The sequence below is a fragment of the Microcaecilia unicolor genome, chromosome 1 (genome assembly GCF_901765095.1).
Source record: "Microcaecilia unicolor chromosome 1, aMicUni1.1, whole genome shotgun sequence".
Taxonomy (NCBI): Eukaryota; Metazoa; Chordata; class Amphibia; order Gymnophiona; family Siphonopidae; genus Microcaecilia; species Microcaecilia unicolor.
The window spans coordinates 772,046,566-772,068,774 of record NC_044031.1 but is presented as its reverse complement, the minus strand read 5'-3'; the positions used below and the strand labels follow the sequence as shown (position 1 = coordinate 772,068,774).

Sequence of the window (22,209 nt, the reverse complement as noted above, 5' to 3'; positions counted from 1 at the left end):
ATGCCGACACTGTATCCTGTGTTAGTTCAGCGTTCAAACGTGTGCTTCTTAGGCGTTTTGTTCGCATCATGCCGACACTATCGTATCTGTGTTATTTCAATGTTCGAACGTGTGCTTCTTAGGCGTTTCGTTGGCATCATGCCGACATTGTATTGTATCTATGTTATTTCAATTTTCAAACATGTGGTTCTTAGGCATTTTGTTGTCATCATGCCAACATTGTGTCAAATCCACTGCCTAATGGGAAGTCAATGCAAATCTACAAAGAGCAGGGAGAGTATGTTGCCTAATGCTACAGCGCAATAAAAGCTACATGGCAGAGTCCTGAACCATCTGTAAAGCCTTGAGCTAGAAGCTTGGTAACCCATACAAATTAACTATAATAATCCATCTTAGAGAATACGAAAGACTGCAACACCAAATAAAAGTGATCTGGAAACAAGTGTCTTAACCACCCCATCTCAAGATATCAGTGGATGCTGAATTGAAGATGTATCGTACTTTAACTATTGATGTCATGCATGCCTTGAGACACCTTTTGATAGTGAAACTCTGGCCAGTCAGTGTGACTGACCGCTTTTGCACATTTATCTCCATAAGTGTTCTAAATGTTTAAGTAAAGTTTTTCACTTCTAATTCATTTGGATCCACTGATGTTATTCCTGTGAAGTCTTATCAAAAAGAGAATTGCGATAAGGGTTTTTTATGCCGATGAAGAAAACGGACCCACGGTTTTTCCTCCTTACCCTATAAATTTATATATATATTGGGTGGAGGTGTGGGCGCAGAGGCTTTTTCCCCTCCTCCTCATTATATTTCTTTGCACTTCACAGGAATTTAGTACCGTTAAGTACCTTGCACTTTCCTTAACAAGAGGCTGTTTTGGTTTGTTATCTCAATATCCTCTTGTCCTCTTTATTGATTATATACACATATACACACATATACAAATACACATATATAGTGTATATATAAGTACATAAGTATTGCCATACTGGTACAGACCAAAGGTCCATCAAGCCCAGCATCCTGTTTCTAACAGTGGCCAATCCAGGTCAGAAGTACTTGACAAAATGCCAAAATAGTACAATACATTTTATGCTGCTTATCCTAGAAATAAGCAGTGGATTTTCCCCAACTTCAATTTTAATAATGGTCTACGGACTTCTCCTTAAGAAGCCACTCAAACCTTTTTTTAAACACCACTAAGCAAACTGCTTTTACAACATTCTATGGCAACGAATTCCACAGCTTAATCACACTTTGTAGCTTCATTGCATGCCCCCTAGTCCTAGTATTTTTGGAAAGAGTAAAAAAGCGATTCACGTCTACCCATTCAACTACACTCATTATTTTATACACCTCTATCATATCTCCCCTCAGCCATCTTTTCTCCAAGCTGAAGAGCCTCAGCCACTTTAGCCTTTCCTCATAGGGAAGTCGTCCCATCCCCTATATCATTTTCATTGCCCTTCTCTGCACCTTTTCTAATTCCACTATATCTTCTTTGAGATGCGGTGACCAGAATAGAACACAATATTCGAGGTGCAGTTGCACTATGGACCAATACAAAGGCATTATAACGTCCTCATTTTTGTTTCCCATTCCTTTCCTAATAATACCTAACATTCTATTTGCTTTCTAAGCCGCTGTCGCCGCACACTGACCAGAAGGTTTCAACGTATCATCAACGACAACACCTAGATCCCTTTCCTGATCGGTGACTCCTAATGAGGAACCTTGCATGATGTAGCTATAATTCAGGTTCCTCTTTCCCACATGCATCAATTTGCACTTGCTCACATTAAACGTCATCTGCCATTTAGACACCCAGTCTCCCAGTCTCAAAAGGTCTTCTTGTAATTTTTCACAATCTTCTTGCGATTTAATAACTTTGAATAACGTTGTGTCAGCAAATTTAATTTCCTCACAAGTTACTCCCATCTCTAGATCATTTATAAATATGTCAAAAAGAATGGTCCCAGCACAGACCCCTGGGGAACCCCACTATCTACCATTCTCCGTTGAGAATACTGACCCTTCTCTCTGTTTTCTATCTTTTAACCAGTTTTTAATCCACAATATATCATACGTGTGTGCTTTTATTGTTTATTGCAATTTACAATATCAACCTGACAGGCAGAGCAGTTTACATAATACCAATTAAGAAAAGGAACTCCATCAATAATAGGAAAGAAAACTATAACACAAAAGGAAAGAAAAGTAAAAATAGGAATAAAAGAGGTGAGGGAGGAGAACAAAGAGTGAGGGTGGGAAGAGAATGTAAAAGACTGGTATTGGTGGGGAGGATGGATTTCGCTGGTGGCTCCTGTCAGTTTGCGTTTCCGAAGGCCTGTTTGAATAGCCATGTCTTTAGTTTGGATTTGAAACTACGGAGAGAGAGGTTACTGCGAAGAAGGGGAAGATTGTTCCAAATGTGTGGTGACAAGAAAAAGAAGGCGCAATGATAGTTGATTGACCGGAGAACCCTGGCTGATGAGTAGGGGACAGTGAGAGAGAAGATATAGTCAAGAAAGCTGAACCTGAAGGCTTTGACTGTATGGATAACCACTTTATAAATAATGCTTGTTGAACTGATAGCCAGTGATATTGTTTCAGTAAAGGAGTTGTATGACCAAAGCAGTGAGCAGAGCATAGTGGTTCTACGGATGTGCTTTGAAGAGTCTGTAGTGTCTTTAAAGACATGAGGTAAACCAGCATAAATGATATTGCAATAGTCGAGTCGTGAGATGAAGGAAAAGAGGATAAGTGAATGGAACTGATTAGTCGAAGAGATGGCATATTGCCCACAGTTGGCGATACATTTTACCTGAAGCAAGAACTGTACATGTACCATCCCAGGCGTAAGTTAAAATCAGAATCCACTATGTGTATTTCTGTTGATGTAGTAATGCAATTGCAATATGCTGACACAAGAGCTTTGGGTTTTGTGTCAGCTGGAATCTCCTTGTGGAATGAACTATCTGGCAAGCTTTGGCGATGCTCTGACCTTAACCAGTTTCAAAAAAAGTGTTTGCGTAATCTGATAATTTCATTAATCCAACCTTCAAAGACAAAAGGATGAGAAAGAAAAGGAGGAGTTAGATAAGGCATTAGAATTCCTAAACAAAATACTTGTTTTGACCTCTTATATTAGGACTACAAGAAGAACATTGACTTAACTAAATCTGAGATGTTCAAGAGATATGAACAGGATTACAGATATGGGAATGTCTATCCATGGCTGAAGAAAACTAGAAGCAAAAGTAGATTTGTCTCTCACAAATGCAACCTTCCAAGTCCAAAGAGAGAGAGAGAAGGAGGAGGTGAGGAGTGAATCAGAGGATATATTTGATCCTTTAGTCTCCTCATATACTAAATCTCCATCCACAAATGTAAGATAACAGGTTTTCTAAGTGACTCAGCTATGGAAAAGAAGTCACAATATACAAAATCTAAGACAGAGAAATTATTTTCATGCCAGAGGAAGCAGGAGGGAGACAATACGACAACCATATGAACTCAATCAGAAGACAGGAAGCAAACAAGCCAAATTGATTCTAAGTCAGTAGGAGCATAGCCAGACCTGCCATTTCAGGTGGGCTCCGAGTTAAACGAAGTGGGTTCTTCCCACCTCCACACATACAGTTTATTTTTAACCTTTCCCTCCAACCCTACCTCATCTCTCCCTCATTCTACCAATCCATCCCATCGTCACCTACTCACATATCATCTTTCCTCCGTCCGCAGCATGGCATCTGACCGTCTCGCTCTGAAAACCTCCCCAGACTACCTCCAAGCTGTTACTGGCAGCGATTCCTGTAGACAACCTGCACTTGCCCTGCAGGCTTCCCTCTACCATATCCCTGCCAGTGAAGAAACAGGAAGTGATGTCATCAAGGACAGTATGTGGTAGAGGGAAGCCTGCAGGGCCAGTGCAGCTTGCATACAGGAATTGCTGCAGGTGATGGCTTGAAGGCAGACTGGGAGGGGGATGAGAGGGTTCAGAGAGAGACAGGCATATGCCGTGCTGCCAGAGGAGATGTTTGGGGGCACTAGACTGGGTGGGCCTAAGGCAAGAATGGGTGAGCCTGTGCCCACCCAGAGCTACACCACTGTAAGTCAAGTATTCAACATTTCAGATAGACCCTTAGATTCCATTGAAATTGAAGTTCTCAGCAAGGGGCTATCTTTTGTACCAACTTGGGTGTATAATGAATTTAACAATAGGGTAGAACTTTTTAATTCATCGGAAAGCTTAAGATAATAGATTATGTTTCTAACCAAATCTCTAATACACGCATCTCCATTGTCCATCACAACAGCAACAGTAGTAGTATTGTCCCTCTAATTACCGACCCATCTCCCTCCTTCCTTTTCTCTCCAAATTACCTGAGCGTGCTGTTCACCGCCGCTGCCTTGATTTTCTCTCCTCACATGCTATTTTTGACCCACTACAATCTGGTTTTCGCCCTCTCCACTCAACCGAAACTGCGCTTACTAAAGTCTCCAATGACCTATTACTGGCTAAATCCAGAGGTCAATATTCCATCCTCATTCTTCTTGATCTTTCCGCTGCTTTTGACACTGTCGATCACAGCATACTTCTCGATACCCTGTCCTCACTTGGATTCCAGGGCTCTGTCCTTTCCTGGTTCTCTTCCTACCTCTCCCTCCGCACCTTTAGTGTTCACTCTGGTGGATCCTCTTCTACTTCTATCCCTCTGCCTGTCGGCGTACCTCAAGGTTCTGTTCTTGGTCCCCTCCTCTTTTCTATCTACACTTCTTCCCTTGGTTCATTAATCTCATCCCATGGCTTTTCCTACCATCTTTATGCTGATGACTCCCAAATCTACCTTTCTACCCCTGATATCTCACCTTGCATCCAAACCAAAGTTTCAGCGTGCTTGTCTGACATTGCTGCCTGGATGTCTCAATGCCACCTGAAATTAAATATGACCAAAACCGAGCTTCTCATTTTCCCCCCCAAACCCACCTCCCCGCTCCCCCCGTTTTCTATTTCTGTTGATGGCTCTCTCATTCTCCCTGTCTCCTCAGCTCGAAACCTTGGGGTCATCTTTGACTCTTCTCTCTCCTTCTCTGCTCATATCCAGCAGACCGCCAAGACCTGTCGTTTCTTTCTTTACAACATCCGTAAAATCCGCCCCTTTCTTTCCGAGCACTCTACCAAAACCTTCATCCAAACCCTTGTCACCTCTCGTTTAGACTACTGCAATCTGCTTCTTGCTGGCCTCCCACTTAGTCACCTCTCCCCTCTCCAGTCGGTTCAAAACTCTGCTGCCCGTCTCATCTTCCGCCAGGGTCGCTTTACTCATACTACCCCTCTCTTCAAGACCCTTCACTGGCTCCCTATCCGTTTTCGCATCCTGTTCAAACTTCTTCTACTAACCTATAAATGTATTCACTCTGCTGCTCCCCAGTATCTCTCCACACTCGTCCTTCCCTACACCCCTTCCCGTGCACTCCGCTCCATGGATAAATCCTTCTTATCTGTTCCCTTCTCCACTACTGCCAACTCCAGACTTCGCGCCTTCTGTCTCGCTGCACCCTACGCCTGGAATAAACTTCCTGAGCTCCTACGTCTTGCCCCATCCTTGGCCACCTTTAAATCTAGACTGAAAGCCCACCTCTTTAACATTGCTTTTGACTCGTAACCACTTGTAACCACTCGCCTCCACCTACCCTCCTCTCTTCCTTCCCGTTCACATTAATTGATTTGATTTGCCTACTTTATTTATTTTTTGTCTATTAGATTGTAAGCTCTTTGAGCAGGGACTGTCTTTCTTCTATGTTTGTGCAGCGCTGCGTATGCCTTGTAGCGCTATAGAAATGCTAAATAGTAGTAGTAGTATTAGTAGTAGTAGAATCCTCCGGGCAACACAAACACCTTAATTCGGTGGTTCCCAAACCTAGTCCTGGAAGTACCTCTGCCAGTCAGGTTTTCAGGACATCCACAATGAATTTTCATGAGATATATTTGATTGCACTGCCTCCACTGCATGCAAAGTTCTCATGAATATTCATTGTGGATATCCTGCTTTGGTTGATTCTACATGATGTTGTAGAATACCTTTTTCTCTTTTTGTTCTAATTTGGTAACATCATCATCACATAACCACAAAAGGGAGGAATTAATAGAAACAGCCATCTATAATTATCAAACCAGCAGACAAGGGAGGAACTGTGGTGGTAATGAACAAAAAGGACTACATATATAAAATCCAGAGACAATTGATACTACTTTTAATTGGAAGTTAAGAAGCAATCCAACTAAAGAGATTCAGAAAGAGATCTCATCATTGACTAAAACGGGGGGGAGTCAAGAAGCTTTCTGACTGAAAGAGAGATTGAATTTTTATCAGTTAAGAATCCAGTAACCTCTACCTTGTACATTCCCCCTAAAATGCATAAAATTTTACACAGTTCTCCGGGTAGACCAACAGTCTCAGCTATTGGTTCAGTCCTGGAAGCACTTTCCATTTTTGCTGATAAGTCCCTAAAATCCCTTCAGATACCACAGACTCATAAGTTATCAGTAAGTTTGTTGAAGGGCTGTCCAGTAAGGTTTACATAAGTACATAAGTATTGCCACACTGGGACAGACCAAAGGTTCATCAAGCCCAGCATCCTGTTTCAACAGTGACCAATACAGGTCACAAATACCAGGCAAGATCCCGAAAACGTTCAATACATTTGATGCTGCTTAACCCAGAAATAGCAGTAGATTTTCCCCAAGTCAATTTAATAATGGTCCATGGACTTTTCCTTTAGGAAGCCGTCCAGACCTTTTTTTTTTTAAACGCTGCTATGCTAACCGCCTTTACCACATTCTCTGGCACCGAACTCCAGAGTTTAATTACACATTGAGTGAAGAAAATCTTTCTCCGACTCGTATCACATTTACTACTTTGTAGCTTCATCACATGCCCCCCTAATCCTAGTATTTTTGGAAAGAGTAAACAAACGATTCACATCTAACTGTTCCATTCCACTCATTATTTTATAGACCTCTATCATATCTCCCCTCAGCTGTCTTTTCTCCAAGCTGAAAAGCCCTAGCCACTTCAGCCTTTCCTCATAGGGAAGTCATTCCACCCCCTTTATCGTTTTCGTCGCCCTTCCCTGTACTTTTTCTAATTCCACTATATCTTTTTTGAGATGCGGCAACCAGAATTGAACACAATAATTGAGGTGCGGTCACACCATGGACCGATACAAAGGCATTATAACATCTTCGCTTTTGTTTTCCATTCCTTTTCTAATAATACCTTACAATCTATTTGCTTTCTTAGCCACCGCAACACAATGAGTAAAGGGTTTCAACATATCAACGCCAAGATCCCTGTCTTGGTCAATGACTCCTAATGTGGAACCTTGCGTTACGTAGCTATAGTTCAGGTTCCTTTTTCCCACATGCATCACTTTGCACTTGCTCACATTAAACGTCATCTGCCATTTAGACGCCCAGTCTCCCAGTCTCAAAAGGTCCTCTTGTAATTTTTCACAATCCTCCCGCGATTTTACGACTTTGAATAACTTTGTGTCATCAGCAAATTTAATTACCTCACTAGTTACTCCCATCTCTAGATCATTTATAAATATGTTAAAAAGCAGCGGTCCCAGCACAGACCCCTGGGGAGCCCCACTAACTACCCTTCTCCATTGAGAATACTGACCATTTAACCCTACTCTCTGTTTTCTATCTTTTTACCAGTTTTTAATCCACAATAGGACACTACTTCCTATCCCATGACTCTCCAATTTCCTCTGAATTCTTTCATGAGGTACTCTGTCAAACGCCTTTTGAAAATCCAGGTACACAATATCAACCGGCTCGTCTTTATCCACGTTTGTTCACCCCTTCAAAGAAATGTAATAGATTGGTGAAGCAAGATTTCCCTTCAGTAAATCCATGTGGCCTCTTTGCAAAATCTGAAATAGGGCAGATACCCCTGATGGTGTGGGTAACATGAAGGACTTTGCGAAGCTAGAGGAATGGTCTGGAATTTGGCAGCTTAGTTTTAATGTTAATTGAATGCAGGGTCATGCATTTGGGCTGCAAAAACCCGAGGGAACAGCACCAGTTTATGGGTGAAGAACTTTTGTGCATGAAAAAGGAGCAGGACATGGACTTGGGAAGAATCCACAATTCCAGGAATAACATATATAGAATGTTTGTACGTTTGGGAAGCTCGCCAGGTGCCCTTGGCCTGGATTGGCCGCTGTCGTGGACAGGATGCTGGGCTCGATGGACCCTTGGTCTTTTCCCAGTGTGGCATTACTTATGTACTTATGACATAGGTGTGATCACATGTGATGATCTTAAGGTGGCTAAACAGGTAGAAAAGGCGACGTTGAAAGCTATATGATGCATAGGGAGAGGAATGGCCAGTATGAAAAAGGAGGCGATGATGCCTCTGTATAAGACTCTGCTGAAACATCATGCAATTCTGCAGACCACACCTTCAAAAAGATATAAGAAGGATGAGTCAGTACAGAGGGCGTCTACCAAAATGGGCAGTGGTCTTCGTCATAAAGCACATGGGCACAAAGATCTCATTATGTATATTTTGGAAGAAAGGAGAGACAGGAGATATGATAGTCATTTAATTACATACATGGCATAAATGCACAGGAGGCAGGTCTCTTTCAACTGAACGGAAGCTCTGGAACAAAGGGACATAGGATGAAGGTGAAAGGGGACAGGCTCAGAAGTAACCTGAGGAAATACTTCTTCACGGAAATGGTGATGAATTTGTGGAATGGCCTCCCGGTGGAAGTGGTGTGGAGATGAAATCAGTTTATGAATTCAAGAGAGCTTGGGACAAGTACAAAGGATGTCTAAGGGAGCAGCAGTAGGTAGATTGCATGGATAGGAAGACTGGATAGGCCATATGGTCTTTATCTGCCTACATTTTTCTCTGGTTACTACTACTACTACTATTTAGCATTTCTATAGCGCTACAAGGCATACGCAGCGCTGCACAAACGTAGAAGAAAGACAGTCCCTGCTCAAAGAGCTTACAATCTAATAGACAAGAAATAAAGTAAGCAAATCAAATCAATGAATGTGAACAGGAAGGAAGAGAGGAGGGTAGGTGGAGGCGAGTGGTTACAAGTGGTTATGAGTCAAAAGCAATGTTAAAGAGGTGGGCTTTCAGTCTAGATTTAAAGGTGGCCAAGGATGGGGCAAGACGTAGGGGCTCAGGAAGTTTATTCCAGGCATAGGGTGCAGCGAGACAGAAGGCGCGAAGTCTGGAGTTGGCAGTAGCGGAGAAGGGAACAGATAAGAAGGATTTATCCATGGAGCGGAGTGCACGGGAAGGGGTGTAGGGAAGGACGAGTGTGGAGAGATACTGGGGAGCAGCAAAGTGACATCAAGACAGAAAAATAAATCACTTTGGTAACTTTTGACATTGAGTCATTACATACAAACATTGCCCCAGAGGCAACAAGAGAGGCACTGACAGAAACCATCTGTCCACAGATACAAATAGAGTGTTGTGAAAATCCTATAATTGACAAAACACTTATTTTCTTTTGATAATATTTTCTACCAACAGATAAAAGTAACGGTGATGGGTGGCACCACTGGTGGCGAACCTTTATGCTATCCAGTTTGAAAACAAATATTTCAAAGATCAAGTCTATGTGAAGAATGTTGGGCTATGGAAAAGGTATATAGATATCTTCATGGTCTGAAAAGGAGATGAAAATTATCTTAAAAGCTTTTTTTTAATTATTCAACACTTTTGATTTGAACTTGAGATTTTAGGTGAACTATAACCCACACAGTATTCTATTTGTTGACAATCATTTTTCATCAAGACTCATTCTATACCAGGGGTAGGCAACTCCGGTCCTCGAGAGCACAGGCAGGTCAGGTTTTCAGGATATCCACAATTAATATGCAGGAGATAGATTTGCATACCATGGAGGCAGTGCTTGCAAATCTCTCTCCTGCATATTCATTGTGGATATCCTGAAAACCTGACCTGCCTGCGGTTCTCGAGGACCGGAGTTGCCTACCCCTGTTCTATACGGACCTATATGACAAACCAACTGATGTGAATTTCTTGACTTTCAAAGTTGCTGTAACAGATCCCTTAAAAATGTATCTACCATACAGTCCGTTTCTAAGGGCTAAGAGCCTATGTTCTGACGGTTCTTTTTCTGGAAAGAGAGTCCAGAGAAATGACCAAGAGATGCAGTGCAAAGGGATATCCAAAAGAATCCATCACTAAGGGATACCACAGAGCAGACAAATTTAAAAGAGAATTTCCAAAACCACCAAATTATAAAATAGTATGTGCACTGCCTGTCACACACTTTTCAAGAGATATAACATATTAAGAAAACATTGGTAGATAATACAAAACAAAGATCACTTTGCCAAGAAAGATCTGTTAACTGCACATGAGAGGCAGAAATCTCAGCTATGCTAGTAGTCAACGGTACGTATCACCATCGCATACACAGTCCAATTGACAACATGGCCATTACAGATGTGGCAGTTGTTGACATCTGCAGCCAAGACTTTCATTCACCCTATTTCAGGTGAAAGATAGGACTTGAGAGGTTTCAGAAACTGCTAAAGTTCAGGAGTTGAATTCATAGCTATCTGGCCCTGCAACTTGAATATTGGGAAAATGAAGCAGCAATTTAATAGAACACAGTAGCGCCATCAAGAAATCAGTAGTCAATAAACTTCTGGTGTAACATTCTTTAAAGTCCATTGCATTGAAGATTTCTTTTGTACTGATCATGACGTACATGCCCATCATGGAGAGGAGATGTGGACAAGCTGCTATCACAGATAGAAGTTCATTTTCGGATTCAACACCCGAACTGCCTGCAGACTAATTCTGCATCCTTATAATGGTGTTCATTTTAGAAGATCATGGTTGGCATCTGCCACAAATCTATGTTTTAAAGAAATATTTTCTATGATCTTACATTAATAGTTTTAAGATGTACCTGACCACATTTATATGTATTTTAGGGGGGGGGGGGGGGGTTAATATGATTCAAGTTTCTGCTACAACATAAAATGTTGCTGGACGATGTAGTAACAACGGTTAGCGTATCTGGCTTAAAAAAGGCTTTGACAAGTTCCTGGAGGAAAAGTCCATAGTCTGTCATTGAGGTGGACATGGGGGAAGCCACTGCTTGCCCCTGGAATGATAGCATGAAATGTTACTAATTGGGTTTCTGCCAGGTACTTGTGACCTGATTGACCACTGTTGCAAACAAGATACTGGGCTAGATGGGCCACTGGTCTGACCCAGTATGGCTATTCTTATATTCTTATTAAAATGTGTGCCCAAAGCCCCAAGGATAATCTTGTGTTTGAAGTGGGATTTGAACCCCAGTTTCCTGATTTTTATTCCCTCCTCCAATTCTCAAGTGAACAGGTGATCTAAGTAGGGTTATGTAAGAACTGGGAGAAAGCTGACAGTTGCTCAAGAATGCAGGGTTCAGAGTAAGGTATCTCCTTCCCATCTTATTGTGGTCTATGTGCATCACTTTGCATTTGTCTACATTAAATTTCATCTGCCATATGGACACCCAGTCTTCCAGTTTCCTAAGGTCTTCCTTAGAGGAGTGTGGTAACCGTGTTAGTCCACTCTTAAGGTTATCAATAGAAATCAAACAAAATAAAACATGGAAAAGAAAATAAGATGATACCTTTTTTTATTGGACATAACTTAATACATTTCTTGATTAGCTTTCGAAGGTTGCCCTTCTTCGTCAGATCGGAAATAAGCAAATGTGCTAGCTACTACTACTACTATTTAGCATTTCTATAGCGCTACAAGGTGTACGCAGCGCTGCACAAACATAGATGAAAGACAGTCCCTGCTCAAAGAGCTTACAATCTAATAGACAAAAAAATAAAGTAATCAAATCAATTAATGTGTACAGGAAGGAGGAGAGGAGGGTAGGTGGAGGCGAGTGGTTACAAGTGGTTACGAGTCAAAAGCAATGTTAAAGAGGTGGGCTTTCAGTCTAGATTTAAAGGTGGCTAAGGATGGGGCAAGACGTATGGGCTCAGGAACTTTATTCCAGGCGTAGGGTGCAGCGAGACAGAAGGCACGAAGTCTGGAGTTGGCAGTAGTGGAGAAGGGAACAGATACGAAGGATTTATCCATGGAGCGGAGTGCACGGGAAGGGGTACCAGAGCTAACTAAACAAATACTAATACTAGTTACACAGTACCAGAACTAGCTAAACTAATACCAATGCCAATTACATATTACCTATGCTGGCGATAAATACACCAATACCAATACTAGTTACAACAGTACCAGAGGTAGAAAAACTAATATCAATACCAGTTACAATAGTACCAAAGCTTGCTAAACTAATACCAGTACCAGTTACACAGTACTAATGCAGGTTATAAATAAAATAACTACTAGTTATAGCGGTACCAAAGCTAGCTAAACTAATACTAGTTACACAGTATCAGAACTAACTAAACTAATACCAATACCAGTTATACATTATCAATGCTGGAAATAAATATACCAATAACAATACTAGTTACAACAGTACAAGAGCTAGATAATCTAATACCAGTTACAATAGTACCAGAGCTAGTTAAATTAATACCAATACCAGTTACAACAGTACCAGGGCTAGCTAAACTAATGCCAACCAGTTACACAGTAGGGCAATCAAAGTTTAATAAATAAAATAAACAAAATAAAATCTTGTTAGCCATACTTGAAAGGCATACATGCACCCAATACCTCACCTATCCACACCCATCCTGTTAGAATATCAATGATGTGCTTTGATGTCCCCATGCATACCTCCGACCCACCCCCATCCTCCCACCCTGTCAGACTGTCATAGTAATGCTTGAATGTTTTCACTTATTTACACTGTCAGCTAGCACATTTGCTTATTTCCGATCTGACGAAGAAGGGCAACCTTCGAAAGCTAATCAAGAAATGTATTAAGTTATGTCCAATAAAAAAGGTATCATCTTATTTTCTTTTCCATGTTTTATTTTGTTTGATTTCTATTGATAACCCTAAGGTCTTCCTGCAATTTTTCACAATCCGCATGCGTTTTGACAACTTTGAATAGTTTTGTCATCTGCAAATTTAATCACCTCACTTTTTGTTCCATTTTCCAGACCATTTATAAATATGTTAAATAGCACCAGTGCAGATCCCTGAAGCACCTTCAAATAAATGAAGCAAATTGGTGAGGCAAGACTTCCCTTGGCTGAACCCATGCTAACTGTCCCATTAAACCTAAACCATGTTTGCCTACGTGCTCTGTAATTTTATTCTTTATAACAGTTTCCACTATTTTACCCGGCACTGAAGTCAGGCTTACCAGTCTGTAATTTCCCAGATCACCCTGGAAACCTTGTTAAAAATCGGTGTTACATGACCACCCTCCAATCTTCAGCTACTTGTCCAAAACTCATCAACCCAGTATCCTTTATCCAACAGAGGCCAGTCTGGGTCACAAGTACCTGTCATACCTCAAAGCTCATTTCCAAGAATACTGTAAGCAAAGGCTTTCCAAAGTCTACCTAGCTAATAAATTATGGACTTTTCCTCGAGCAACTTCTGAAAGCTCTTTTGAACCCTGCTATGATAGTTGCTTTAATCATGTTGTCTGGCAACAGATTCCAGAACTTAGTTATGCACCATATGACAAGAATAGACACTTCTAAAGGACACTTTGCATATAAAACAACAGTGGAGAAACAAAAACCCCATAAAAACACATTTCCTTCTAACTGAGCACAATACAAAGGGAAAGGGAAATGGGACTTGATATACTGCCTTTCTGAAGTTTTTCCAACTACATTCAAAGTGGTTCACATATATTCAGGTACTTATTTTGTACCAGGGGCAATGGAGGGTTAAGTGACTTGCCCAGAGTCACAAGGAGCTGCAGTGGGAATTGAACTCAGTTCTCCACTGCACTAAGCACTAGGCTACTCCTCCACTGCTACAAATGTATCAAATGTGCACATTTCCAAAAAGAAAAAGAGAAAATGGAAAACTTCCCCCCAAAAGAGCATTTATAATACTGGATGAACTGTGTACATTTTATTTGTCCATCCATGTAAGCAAATATAAATGCTGCATTTGAGTAACAAATTTAAGATACTGAATCAAATTGTTGAGAATTTTGCCATCATATAAGTCTTGTCCTCCCTCACCCAACACTGGGTTTGCTGTCTGTGCTTTAACCTCATCCCCCAGGTCCCTCCCCAGTGAGAGACAAACTCCTTTTCTGTGTATGCTCGCCCACAAGCCTGCAATCTTGATCTCCTCTTAAGTTGTTCTGTCCTTGCCCTTTGCATCCCCAACACAGCTTCACTCACGGGTTTAGGCATTTGGCTGCATTTCACTTTGGGTCCCCATTTCTTAATATTAGTGGCACTGGCTGAGCAGCAGCAGCACTACCTGTACACTGGTCCCCTGGAGTCATCCGCTTCTTAATGGCATAAAGTTCACTTCAGCTGCTCAGAACCTCTAGCAGGAACCAGAGCAAGAGCAGCAGCAGCGGCAGCGCCCATTAACGAGCAGAGACGATACTAACCGGAATGCGGGCATGAGGGGGTTAATGAGAGGAGCCCGGCCCTGAGCTCAGCTCCAGTGAGGGGCTCTCGCGCCCCGTCTCGCGACCGCGTCTCTTGTCTCCGCGCAGGCGCTCTTTCCGCCGGATCCCGAGGCCAAGCGCGCCAAGGACCAAAGCCAGTAACTTTCCCCGTCCGCCGCGGGGCGCCGCCGTCACCCACGTCCCCGGGACGCAGCGTAATGGCCGCTGACGTCACTTCCGCCCCCCCCAATTATTACTGAGGGAGCGCAGGCCAAGCGTCACAAGGAAGGGCGGGGCGGGACTGGACTACAACCCCCAGAATGCCGCGGGGGGTGCGGGGATTGCGCGCGCTTAGCCCGCGATCTCGGATCACACACACAGACAGCAGGAGAAGAACGCGCACTAGTGCGGTGGCTCCAGTGAAGTCTTTAGAGCAACGGCCGGGGGGGGGGGGGGGGGAATTGGCTAAGGATAAAAAGTTTATTGACCAGAATACAACAAGAGCTATAATTAATCATTTTCATTAACGAAAATTCCTTAAAGTGAAACGAAAATTATCAAAATTTACCAGAATATAATGAATAAGAACTATAAATAATCATAGAGGAAATATAGTGGAATAAGTTTTCATAGCTAATTTGTATATTTGGAGAGGCTGGTTATAGGAACACCCTAGCATGTAAACATAGTAAATGACGGCAGATAAAGACCTGTACGGTCCATCCAGTCTGCCCAACAAGATAAACTCATTTTACATGGTATGTGATACTTTATACCTGAGTTTGATTTGTCCCTGCCATTCTCAGGGCACAGACTGTAAAAGTCTGCCCAGCACTGTTCCTGTAGTAAAAGTTCTGAAGCTAAAGTCGAAGCCCCTTAAAATTTACACTCCAGCCAGATTTCCGATCTGATGAAGAAGGGCAACCTTCGAAAGCTAATCAAGAAATGTATTAACTTATGTCCAATAAAAAGGTATCATCTTATTTTCTTTTCCATAGTAACATAGTAGATGACGGCAGAAAAAGACCTGCGCGGTCCAATCAGTCTGCCCAACAAGATAAACTCACATGTGCTACTTTTTGTGTATACCTTACCTTGATTTGTACCTGTCCTTTTTCGGGCACAGACCGTATAAGTCTGCCCAGCACTATCCTCACCTCCAAACCATCAGTCCCGCCTCCCACCACCGGTTCTGGCACAGATCGTATAAGTCTGCCCAGCACTATCCCCACCTCCAAACCATCAGTCCCGCCTCCCACCATCGGCTCTGGCACAGACTGTATAAGTCTGCCCAGCACCATCTCCGTCTCCCGCCACCGGCTTTGCCACCCAATCTCGTCTAAGCTCCTTAGGATCCATTCCTTCTGAGCAGGATTCCTTTATGTTTATCCCACTCATGTTTGAATTCCGTTACCATTTTCATTTCCACCACCTCCCGCGGGAGGGCATTCCAAGCATCCACTACTCTCTCCATGAAAAAATACTTCCTGACATTTTTCTTGAGTCTGCCGCCCTTCAATCTCATTTCATGTCCTCTCGTTCTACCGCCTTAGCATCTCCGGAAAAGGTTCGTTTGCGGATTAATACCTTTCAAATATCTGAACGTCTGTATCATATCACCCCTGTTCCTCCTTTCCTCCAGGGTATACATGTTCAGGTCAGCAAGTCTCTCCTCATACGTCTTGTAACGCAAATCCCATACCATTCTCATAGCTTTTCTTTGCACCACTTCAATTCTTTTTACATCTTTAACAAGATACGGCCTCCAGAACTGAACACAATACTCAAAGCCTCACCAATGACTTATACAGGGGCATCAACACCCCCTTTCTTCGGCTGGAGTCTAAAGGGAAAAACCTGTGTCCACTTCATCTGAGAGACCACCTAGAGTCAGCTCGGTGAGGATTACAGAGATTTATCTCCTCTAGTTTTATAGAAAATAAGATGATACCTAACATAGTAACTATGTTACTATGTTAGGTATCATCTTATTTTCTTTTCCATGTTTTATTTTGTTTGGTATTTCTTGAACAAACCCTCTTTTGCTCATATCTTTTCAGCTACATGTTTGGAGAACCATATAGGCTTCCTCCTTCTCATATGTGCTACTTTTTGTGTATACCTGACCTTGATTTGTATCTGCCATTTTCAGGGCACAGACCGTAGAAGTCTGCCCAGCACTAGCCCCGCCTCCCAACCACTAGCCACGCCTCCCCCCACTGGCTCTGTCACCCAATCTCCGCTAAGCTTCTGAGGATCAGTTGCCATAATTATAGCAGTATTTAGCTTTGACCCACTGATTTTCCAGATCTCCTACGCCTTACCACGCCAATAGCTCCTTCTTCAAGTATTTCCCCATTTTATCAAAATCTGTACGTCTGAACGCCAGTATTTTGAGTTTTGTGCATTCGCACTCTGCCTTTACCCTTATATCAAACCATATGGTGTGATGATCACTATTACATAGGTGGGCACCCACCCGGTTATTGGAAACACTTCCTCCATTAGTGAGCACTAGATCCAACATCAACCCCTTCCTCGTGGGTTCCGTCACCATTTGTCAGAGCAAAGCACTTTGACAGGCGTCCACAATCTCCCTACTTCTTGCCGACTCTGCAAATGGGACATCCCAATCCACATCAGACAAATTGAAATCTCCCAATAGTAGCACCTCCCCTTTCATAACAATCTTTTGAATATCTTCTATCAGATCCTTGTCTAACTTTTCTGTTTGTGCCAGAGGTCTGTAGATAACCCCCATCTGGATACAGGTTACGTCTTCTCTTTCCAGGACAATCCATACAGCTTCTTCCTCCCCCCAGAATCCCCGCATTTCAGCCGCTCTGATATTGTATCTCTTATACAGCGCCACTCCTCCACCTCTTCGGCCCTCTCTAGCCTTCCTAAAAAGATTATAGCCCAGTATGGTCACATCCCATTCATGGGAATCATTGAACCACGTCTCTGTAATGGCAACAATATCCAAGTTTTCTTCAAACATCAGGGCTTGCAAGTCTTTAACCTTTTTACTTAGACTACAAGCATTTGTGCTCATTGCTTTCCATGTGCTTAGTGAGTTTTGGTGGTTTTCTATATTTAGATGCCCTTTCCCTCTGCCATCATGTTTATTCTGGGAGTGACTTTCTGAAATCCCTTGTTTCTTTTTGTCACCCCACACCCTCTACTTTAAATGTCTAGAAATATACTGTCTGAATTTCTCCCCAAGGATCCCTTTTCCTGTCACAGAAAGATGTAGCCCATCATTACAGTACAGCCTGTTATTTTTCCACATATTACCCCATTCTCCTATGTATCTAAAACCTTCTTCTTTACACCAAGACTCAAGCCACTTCTTGAATTCCACTGTTTTGCATAGTCTTTCCTCTCCCTTCCCCCATGTAGGAATTACTTCAGAAAAAGCCACAGTCCGAAGCAAAGATTTCAGTCCCTCCCCAAGCTTCTGGAACGCTCTCTGTGCTGTAAACTTACATAGTAACATAGTAACATAGTAGATGACGGCAGAAAAAGACCTTGCTGTTGTTGGCCAGGTAGTTTGTCCCTAGGTGAATTACAACTTCAGTATTTGAAGCCTTGCTCTGTTCTCGGATCACTTTCAGTATTTGGTCTGTACATCTTGTAGCCGAAGATCCTGGAAGATATTTTACTAGGTTGGAACCCCTGAACTGTGTTCCTAAGTTAATGCCTCTGATAATGGAGTCTCCAAGCAGTATGAACTTTCTGCTTTTCACCATTCTGTCATTATTTGGGGGATGTTTCTTGGATTGTGCTGCTTTCATTGCCTCTGGTTCCACCAAAGTACTTCTTTTTTCAGCATCATAATGATGCAACGCTGCAAAAGACTTTGACAGGGGCAAAGCTTGGGAGGGCAAGTGTTTCTGTGTCACAGATGTTAGTCTACCAGAGCCTACTGTGACCCATCTATTCCTCTGTTGTTTAATTTTCTGAGGCAGTGGTGGTGGTAAATTAGCTGGGAAATTAGTAATCCAGGATGCTTTTAACTATAGTTAATTCCTTCTTGAGTTTGTTGATCTCATCTTTCAAAGCTGATATTTGGAGTCAGATAGGTCAAGCTCTAAGGTTCCAGATAGTTTGTGTTAGGATTGAAGCAGAACATGTATTGCAGTGAATGAAGGTCATAATGATGTGATTCACAAGTGTGAAAAGGTGAACTATGATAGGGAATAATAAGAATTAGGATTGACCAATTAAGTGTAATGAAGATACTTGTCCTTTGATTGCTCTATATAAAGGGAGTTTACCTAGGGATGGGTGGGACTAGGACACAGGTAACCTCAGTTACCAGTCAAACCAAGTCTGAAAATGCCCAGCATAGCTCACAGCTCACAAGGTAAACTTAAGTTCTACCACACAGCTCTATACAAATTGCCCCTCCTCCAGAGGTATGAGTCACCAGATGCTATGTAACCAAATTGATTAAATTAAGTCTCTGGCAGTGTAGATTCAACACACAATTCTAATGAACGCACCTTTAAAACAGACACCAGATTCACTGTAACCAGATTGATTGGATTAAGTCACAGGTTTAAAACACTTGGCACTGGTGAAAACTCAGTTCCAAATAAATCCTTGGAGACGGAAAAGGTTCCGTGGGAGTGGTCCCTCTTCACAAAAGTGGTGATAGGGAAGAAGCTGGAAACCACAGGCCGGTAAGCCTCACTTTTGGTTATTGGAAAAGTAATGGAAGCGATGCTGAAGGAAAATATAGTGAATTTCTTGGAAGCCAATAAGTTGCAAGATCCGAGACAACATGGTTTTACCAAAGGTAAATCATGCCAAACGAATCTCATTGAATTCTTTGACTGGGTGACCGGAGAATTGAATCATGGACGTGCTATAGACGTAATCTACCTAGATTTCAGCAAAGCTTTTGACACGGTTCCCCACAGGAGGCTCTTGAATAAACTAGACAGGCTGAAGATAGGGCCCGAAGTGGTGAACTGGATTAGGAACTGGTTGACGGACAGAAGCCAGAGGATGGTGGTGAATGGAATTCGCTCGGAGGAGGGAAAGGTGAGTAGTGGTGTGCCTCAAGGATCGGTGCTGGGACCGATTCTGTTCAATATATTTGTGAGCAGGGGCGTATCTGAACTGCGGCGGTAGGGGGGGCCAGGGCCAGAGAGGGGGGGCACATTATAGCCCCCCCCCCCCCGCCGCCGCCGCCGCCATTGCCGATCCCCCTCCCCCCAGCCGCTGCCATTGCTAACCCTCCCCCTCCGTTGCTCGCCTACCTTCGCTGGCGGGGGACCCCAACCCCCGCCAGCCGAGGTCCGCGTCCTCCTGCCGCTGCCGGCTGCCTTTGGTCCTTTCATTCTTCCATTGAAGCTGGCGCCGACGAAAAAGTTTCTTTTGAATCTGACGTCGCTGCACGTTGCACGTTGTACGTGCAGGACGTCAGACTCAGAAACAATTTCTGAGTCTGACGTCCTGCACGTACAACGTGCAGCGACGTCAGACTCAAAAGAAACTTTCGTCGGCGCCAGCTTCAATGGAAGAATTAAAGGACCAAAGGCAGCCGGCAGCGGCAGGAGGACGCGGACCTCGGCTGGCGGGGGTTGGGGTCCCCCGCCAGCGAAGGTAGGCGAGCAACGGAGGGGGAGGGTTGGCAGCGGTAGGGGGGTCCAGGGCGAAATCTGCGGGGGCCCAGGCCCCTGAGGCCCCACGCAGATACGCCCCTGTTTGTGAGTGACATTACCGAAGGGTTAGAAGGTAAAGTTTGCCTATTTGTGGATGATACTAAGATCTGTAACAAAGTGGACACCCGGGAGGGACTGGAAAACATGAAAAAGGATCTGAGGAAGCTAGAAGAATGGTCTAACATTTGGCAATTAAAATTCAATGCGAAGAAATGCAAAATGATGCACTTAGGGAGTAGAAATCCACAGGAGACATATGTGTTAGGTGGTGAGAGTTTGATATGTACGGACAGGGAGAGGGATCTTGGAGTGATAATGTCTGAGGATCTGAAGGCGACGAAACAGTGTGACAAGGCGGTGGCCGTAGCTAGAAGGTTGCTAGGCTGTATAGAGATTGGTGTGACCAACAGAAGAAAGAAGGTGTTGATGCCCCTGTACAAGTCGTTCGTGAGTCCCCACCTGGAGTATTGTGTTTAGTTTTGGAGGTCATATCTTGCTAAGGATGTAAAAAGAATTGAAGCAGTGCAAGAAAAGCTACAAAAATGGTATGGGATTTGCGTTACAAGATGTACGAGGAGAGACTTGCTGACCTGAACATGTATACACTGGAGGAAAGGAGAAACGGGTGACATGATACAGATGTTCAAATATCTGAAAGGTATTAATCTGCAAACTAACCTTTTCCGTAGATGGGAAGGCGGTAGAAGACATGAAATGAGATTGAAGGGGGGCAGACTCAAGAAAAATGTCAGGAAGTATTTTTTCATGGAGAGAGTGGTGGATACTGTTGTGTTATTTTTGGAGGGTGGAAACAGTCGTGTGGGCTTATAGGGAGGGAAGGGAAGGGTTCTTGGGGTATGTTCTCTGTAAAACCTTTTGTGTTCCATGTTGGATGGTTTACTCTTTTATTTTTTCTTGTTCTGTATGAAGCTTATCAACCAACATATTTTGGTTTTTAATAAAGATGATTAAAACAAGTTTTGGATGTTACTGAATTATTCTGTCTCACTGCATTTCTAGTTTTGGCACATTATAAGCCATCACAGGAACAAAATATAAGAAAGCCAATGGACTGCATTAGGGGTTTATAGCCCATTTACTTATGTTTCAGTGAATGAGAGATCTGTTTGACAGAAAATAGTTTTATTTATTTGATTTATAAACCACTTGTCCTTAAAACATGCTGAAACAAAATAATCCATTAGTATATCTGAAAGGTAAACTTCTACAAAACAGATGAAGATGTGATTCCATGTGTGCCCCAATGAAAGGAGAGTTTAATTCTACTTCCATTTAATTTCAATATATTCCATGATCTTTATAACACCAGGCTTCCCAAGGCAGATTACAACAACATTTAAGATGAACCCATGAGGAAACAGGATCTCCGTCTGCACTGAAATGTAGCCATCTGTACTGTATTATAGTGTATTTATTTAGTTGTTAGTGTAGAAAAATGAGCTCAAAGTACAGAGTTTAAAATTGCTGTTTCTACCAGCTATAATAATGTTTTAAATCTGATATTCAATTGTTATTTCATGATATTTTTATCAGAAACTTAAATACTATCTAATTGCTCCAAATCACAAAGGTTTTAATGAGTTTTTGAACTACTATAATATCTTTTAATTACATGTAGCCTCATATGGGAAGCTTTCAAATAAATTAAAAAGCTGTCCAATAAAAAACAAGAAGAAAAAAAACCTTTCGTCCTCCACCTTTTTAAGGTACTGCCTAACAATTGAAACAGCTTTAGACTTGTCAAACAATGTTGTTTGAACAACGATTAAAAAAAAAAAAACCCCGACAATGTGGCTGCAGCAGCTCATAGGTTTGCTTGCGTTGTTTTGAGTGAACGGGGATGACGGCTGCGCTTGGAAGGGGAAGTGTAGACTATCGTAATTGGCTTCCTTGCTTTCAGTGGATTACATAGGCT

The 22,209-nt window shown here is 42.5% G+C and overlaps 1 protein-coding gene across 3 annotated transcripts in view; it reads right to left on the bottom strand.

Annotated features, from left to right (window-relative positions):
• ZFAND6 (zinc finger AN1-type containing 6) overlaps positions 1 to 14,808 on the bottom strand; it is a 72,620-nt gene extending 57,812 nt beyond the window's left edge. For 2 of the 3 annotated variants that reach the window (XR_003940354.1, XM_030189835.1), the window contains exon 1: positions 14,599 to 14,808. The gene's annotated coding sequence lies outside the window, so the exon portion shown is untranslated. The other variant, XM_030189836.1, reaches the window with a different exon arrangement.
• Between the last annotated feature and the right edge of the window lie 7,401 nt (positions 14,809 to 22,209).